Genomic DNA, 6,810 nt, shown 5'->3' with positions numbered 1-6,810 from the left:
TTGAAAGGCTTACCAGAAATAGTCTTTTTGTCTTTCACAAATATATCTGTGTGCAGTGGGATGAATTCACATAGAATGGTGGTCTGGTTAAGCTTTTCACTAACAAACACTCTGGGTGATTTTAAAATGAACCACAGAAATAGTGTGTGCCCTTAAATAAATGAGCTGTGGGGCTATTACTCCCTCAAATCCCCTGGGAACTGACATCATAAACTCTAAAATACCAAGCAGAACATTTTACACAAATCTGGTGGAGTATACAGAAAAATGCTCAGGACATAACGACCCAAAACACCAGAACAAAGCATCGTAGAAATTGCTCACCTGACACAAAAACAGCTGCTCCATGGACATCTAAGTCCCCAGACCAAAATCTTGTGGAAACCCAGTGCTGTGAGCTGTAGAGAAGAAAGCATCAGAGAGGACACCCGGGACTCTAGATGACCTGAAGATGTTGTTCAAAGAGGAATTGTGAAAGCTCTCTCATTGTGTATGTGCTCCAACATTGTTAAATTTTAAAGGAGAAAACTAAATAGCATCTTATCAGCCCAAGAGGCTTGTGCATCGTATTAACGGCAGATATACTAATAACTCAGTCACCAGTAATTTCTAACAGAAAGTATTCCTGATCAATGTGTGCTTCTGTGGTTTTTGTGTCTCTGCTCTGTCTTCTCTAACCCCCAGTTGGTCGAGGCAGATGACCGTTCACACTGAGCCCGGTTCTGCTGGAGGTTTTCCTCCCTGTTAAAGGGGAGTTTTCCTCTCCACTGTCGCTTTACGCATGTTCAGTATGAGGGATTGCTGCAAAGCCATCAACAATGCAGATGACTCTCCCTGTGGCTCTACACTCCTTCATGAGGAGTGAATGCTGCTTATCAAGGCTTGATGCAATCTGCTGGGTTTCCTTAGATAAGAAACTTTTTCATCAATCTGTATGATTTCATTGAATTTGACTTTGTAAAGTGCCTTGAGGTGACGTGTGTTGTAAATTGGCACTATATAAATAAAATTGAAATGGAAAAAAAATAAATTGATTTTAAAAAATTGTACTTTGTCTACTGAAAAAAACAACTAAAATTAAACATTTTAATTGTTTTGTAATTTCATAGTGTGGGATTATGCCACTGGAATAAAAGACGCTGTTATTTTAAGAGTTTTAGGTCAGTTTTTTTAACCTATTCTGACTGGGAAAGGTGACTGAAACTGCATGTCTAGGTTTTACCACCAGAGGTCACACTACACTGACATGAATTAGACGACTCAGTGAATCTGGTGATTTTTGTAACTAAGTGCGTCTTTATTTGTAGCGATGGTAACAGTTCATTCAGACACCTACAGACCAGTAATATCACATTTGTTTTGGAAAACTTACATTCTTGTTTTCGAAATATAGTAGTGTTTTCCATTTTGTAATTTTGTAATCTTGAAAATAAATTAGGAAACTGAAATAATTAGACTACAAATTAACCCGTGTGTAAAGATTTTAGGATTCTGAAGCTGTATGACAATGGAGGGGGGTGTTCAGACTTTTTAGCAAGTATTGCAAGTTTTTTTCTGCATCCATATACTAAAAGAACAGTTTTGCAGAATGAATGACACCTTTTAAGATTGCCGTTGGTAAATCTTACGTTCATGATTAATTACAAAAGCTATTTTACGGATTGAAAACAATATTAATTACAGGGTTTACCAATACTTTCAAGACAGCGAGACGAACTTCCATCCATATAAACAATAATTTTCCTTAGAGATTCTTGTGGTTGTATTGAGGCTAAAGGGCTGAAGCTTCAGCTGGTTCCTGTGCACAGGATGGAAATCGCTCATGCTGTTTTGATTTAATTGGTCTTAGACTGAAATTAAACACTACTCACGTATCTAAACTTTTTTTTTTTTTTTGAATTTCTAATTACTGAATTGTTTAGATATGTAGTCTCGAATGATAAATACAAGATAGTCAAGCATGCCAGATTTAAACATTTCTTTAAAGTCTACTCGCACATGCCAACAGAAAACGGGTTTTCTGGATGATTTTTTTTCTTGGATAGCACATTCAGAGGCAAGATGAAAAGTAGGAAGGAAAGGGTGGTTTTGTGCGTGTGGATGTTTATTGTGGGCGGATACAGTATGAGGCATGATGTTGTGTCACCGAAGCCCATGCACAGTTCACTGCTCAGGCACAATGCCCAAAGTGACTGCGTCCCCCTCCTCCTGACGCTAATAAGCAGATCTGGGTCACCTCACCGTCTTAGATAGACGTGCATGATTACACACGCAGTCATAACTCCAGCCTTAACATCCACCCCTACACACACACACACATGCACACATGCACACAGACACAACCTAAAAAAAACAGCATGTCTACTCTCTATTTAAATGCACGCACACACACACACGCACACAGTTGGGCTTTGATTCCTCCTAGGGCGCAGGACGTGACATGGTGCTGCTGTCTGCATACGGCCCTCGCAGCTCTCTGCTTGTCGTGCTTGTCATCCTGGCAAGCGGTGATGAGGCACAGGGGGACAAACAGCCTACAAGCACTGTGGGACTGCCATGCACGATGCCAGGCAGCCTCCATTTTGTGGAGGAACGAGCAGACTGCCGGCAAGGAATGGGCGAGCGAGGGGAAACATGTCAGGCCCAGCTCTGACGAAACGCTTCAGCACCATCTGACCATCAGCCTACTTTCGGTTATTCAGGGGAATTCTCATCTATTTATGTGAATGTTATGGTCTTGACAGGACGCCATTTTGATCCCAAAATCCCGCCCCCCTCCAAAAAAAAAAAAAGAGACGATATGCTGTTTTTTTCTTTTTCTTCAAATCTCAAAAGAGCTATAAAAGGATGCTCGTACGCGCGATTAAGAGCCGCAGCATGCCGAAGCAACTTTCTTCTGCCCTCACAGCAACACACTCTGGAATACAATCATGAAAACAGAAATAATTAAAACATCTTTTATGAAATTTGATCTTATTTACTTTGCCAAAAAACAAGGCACTAAATGCACCCACGGGAAAAGTGGCACATTTCTGTAAAATGGAAGGGCCATCTGTAAAGTGTTGCCCCATGTAAAATGATACCCACACAATTAAAAAGAGCAGCGCATTTCAGTGATGAAAACGAGCAATAGAATAAAAAAATCGGTCAAGCCAGCTGATTATAAATGAGTAATGAGCTGAACTAACTACAAATTAGGACTAATAAACGAAGAACGAATAAACTTCCTCAGACAAAAGCGAAAGCATGAATGTCTGAGGAATTGAAAAACTTCCTGTCTAACTGCAGCACAGAGCAAAGGTCACGCAATGTCCACCCCCCACACACACACACACACCAGAACCATGTCATTCACGTGTGGAAGCAGGTAAATTAAAAATGGGAAGTCATAGTGATCAGCCTCACTCTTGGTATCTGTGTCTTCATTTCAAACCCAGTTGTTTCAGAGCAGTTTTGACCTTGAACCAAATGTCCCGATGCAGAAAAACGTCTCACTCTTACACTCAGGTGTTGTAGGATCGGTTTCTTTTCACAGAGGGCATTTTTGTTTTGATGGGGGAAAAAAGTAGATTACAGAGAAAAAGACTGGATGTTGGAGCTTCATAGAGTAATATTTTATTTATGAAAAATGTTTCGATCAAGACTGAATCTTTGTCATTTCATTCAGCGAAAAACAAAAGGATTCACTCAAATGGAGACTTTCTACAGGGATAACTGATAAGTGTTAGATGGGGGTAAACGAGTTGATGTCAGCTGATGTAATATTATTCAAACGTAAAGATCAAAGGTGTAAGCAGATTCATTTGGACCTGACACAGATTGTTCACCTTTAAGCTTACTTTCAGATTGGATTAAAGTGAGAGCAATATTTTGGCAGGATCAAGCGAAAAGTCACTGAGGCCACGGCCTCTAATCTGGAGGAAGCTGATATCAGAAACTGAAATGTTTGACTGAGCCTGTGTTCCTCTTTTAACTGAGCAGAGATGTATGAAGGAACACGTTTTTCGCCACAAATCCAATTCGTCTTCTGCGACCTGCGAGACACTTTTGCTATCTGCATCTTTTTCAACCCCAAAAAAGCCAAAGGGCAAACGCCACCTGGTCGTTCTTTCTCTCTGTAGCTTGAAAAGGTTGCATAAAGCAACCCTGTGCACACACTCATAGCATCTGTCAGCGCTGTACTCTGCAAGCGCAGCAGATCTTTGCCGGGACCACGGGCTAATTAACGTGTTTGTTCACCTGCTCTGATTCATGCATTCAGGACGTGAATGGAATCGTGTCAGCGGAAAAGGTTTTGGGGAAGATCAAACTATTCTTTCATGCTTTTAATCGATTAATTTTGGTTTGCATATGGTTGCTGTAAAAACCTCTGTCTAGATATGTTCAGGCTGCAGCATGCAGCCTTTGTGGGGGAGGGGGAGACAAGAACTGTAGGAATGCAGCAAAGACAAAAACATGAATGTTGAAACATCCAGCAGAGCTAAAGTGAATAGGTTTTAAACACTAAAGATTTTTTTTCTTTTCATAGACTTCCTTGTAGTCTCTTAAGTCTGCATGTCTCATTATCAGTTCTTCAAGGTTCCTGAAGGTCCTTTCAAGGTTTTTTGGATTTTGTGAATAAGGATTGTGGCTTCTTTTTTGTTACCCGTTTTAGTCCAGTTCATATTATGACAAAATTTTAGTAAAAAGGGGGAAAGGTGGAGGACGAGAAGATCTGTCAGGCCAATGAAAGGCATCCACAGCAGATATCTAAAAAGCACGTCTTTAAGAAACAAGGGGGGAAAGTAGCAACGCTGCTGTAAACTGCAAGTCTAAAAAAATGGAACCCAATGAAAAGGTAAAACAAACCTGCTTTTTTAATCCTGAAAAAAGTGGGTTATGAATGTGTTTTATTTATTTAAATCAGAGGTTTCCAAACCCAGTCCTGCAGAGCCGCTATCCTTCCACTTTTGGATGCATCCTTCTTCCAACACGCCTGAATCCAATGAATGGCTGGTAACCAGGCCTCTGCAGACGTGAATGACTGAACGCTGCTGAGGGAGTGCAGCCATTTGATTCAGGCAGGCTGGAGCAGGGATGTGTCCTAAACGCTGCAGGATAGTCGCTCTGGAGGACTGGAGTCAATCAGCCCTGATTTAAATTATTGAATGGAACATTTGCGAACATTGTACCTTATGGTTTTACAGAAAAAAACTTTTGATTTAAGCTACTTTCATTTTAATTGTTGGATTTTTTAAAACTGGTGTCATAGAACCACCTTTAACCAAGCCGTTCATCATTATAAACAGAACTTAGGCAGTTGCTATAACATTTTTACACAGATGAATAAATTTCATCAAAATAATGTTTGTAGGGGCTTTTAATAGAGGACAAAAACAAAGATCGATTTGAAACTATATTCTGTTTCCATGTGGGTGAAACCTGGAACCATTGATGTCTATATGCACTAAGATATTCGTTATCACAAATTGCATGCACAAAAGACACATGTGTGGGACACCAAAACTCTCTGTAGCCTACGGATCCACCTCCTTCTGAAGATGTCACTGCCCATTGTTAGATTTTCTTTTGTATAATTTATTCCAAAGCAAACCTCTTTCTTGTGATTTTATGGTCTCAGTTCGTTCTCATGCCTTCCTTAAAGCAAGCAAACATTACAAATTAAAATCAGCAAGAAAAAAAAGACTATTTCTCCTCTTTTTTACGTTTACACAAAGCTTTCTGACACAAAAAAAAGACCTGGATGTGAAAACCTTATTTTCCCCCTTAAATCTGAACGTGCACACACACTCAGTCCAATTACAGTGGCCATGGCAACTATCAGAGATTATTGCTCCCAGTCAGCGCTGCACGGCTGTCTGTGCAGGCTGTAAGCCTCTGCGCATTGTAGACCCCCCCCCCCCCCCCACACACACACACACACACACACACACACACTGAGGGCTCCTCCTTTGCACACACGGAGTCTGGATTAATCCTCCTCAGTCACCAAACCAATCTTAAACGCCTTTGTCAAATAAAATTGATTCTTGTAAGGACGTGGGTTTTTTTTTTTTTTTTTTTAGCAGCAAGGCTCGATTTTCATAATTATTATTATATCTATCCGTATTTTATGTTTCAGTCCGTTTTAGAATTATGTGCTCATCATTTCGATTGGTGTGCATGTTTTTGCGTTTTCTGCGCACTTGCATTTGTTTGACATTTCCTCTGTCCCGTGCTGCGTGGGCCTGGGGACTCTGTGTGTCACGGGCAGGGCGGGGTGGGGGGGGGGGGACGCCTGGAGGATTCTCTCTGGTTCCTCCGACGCTCATACCCTCAAACACACGGATGACCCACACAAGCTAACAAACACGAGCGCAAACAGCAGCTGCCACAGCAGTCCAGGCCGAGCATGAAAACACGCGGAACTTTCTCTGTCCTCCGGCCGCCAGCTAAATTTAGACCTCTCGTCCACGCTGTGCGTTTTTGTCTTGCGGTGTTTCTCCTACACCGCGCTGGCTCGCATTTTACTCCATGCTCTTGTTGCCATAAAACGATTCTTACCTAGAACAAAAGCTCGGCCACATGCTAAATTTTATTAATTTCTAAAGATTTCCAGTATTTTTTTTTTCACGTTGCAAGACAAGCCCTTATTTTTGCAGGCTCCCTGCCACAGTAGAGAACATTTCTGCAGGCCCGCTGCAAAGACTGGATGACAGTTTTTGCTCAGACCTGTCACAGCAGATTAGGGAGGCAAAGACGAGGCGCTTCCTATTTGCAAGGATTAGAGCTGAGGTGGAGGAAAAACGGCGTTAGTCCTCCCTGATTCTT

This window comes from Fundulus heteroclitus, chromosome 1 (genome assembly GCF_011125445.2).
Source record: "Fundulus heteroclitus isolate FHET01 chromosome 1, MU-UCD_Fhet_4.1, whole genome shotgun sequence".
NCBI classification, from domain to species: Eukaryota; Metazoa; Chordata; class Actinopteri; order Cyprinodontiformes; family Fundulidae; genus Fundulus; species Fundulus heteroclitus.
The sequence above is the reverse complement of the archived record's forward strand: the minus strand, read 5'-3'. Positions refer to the sequence as shown.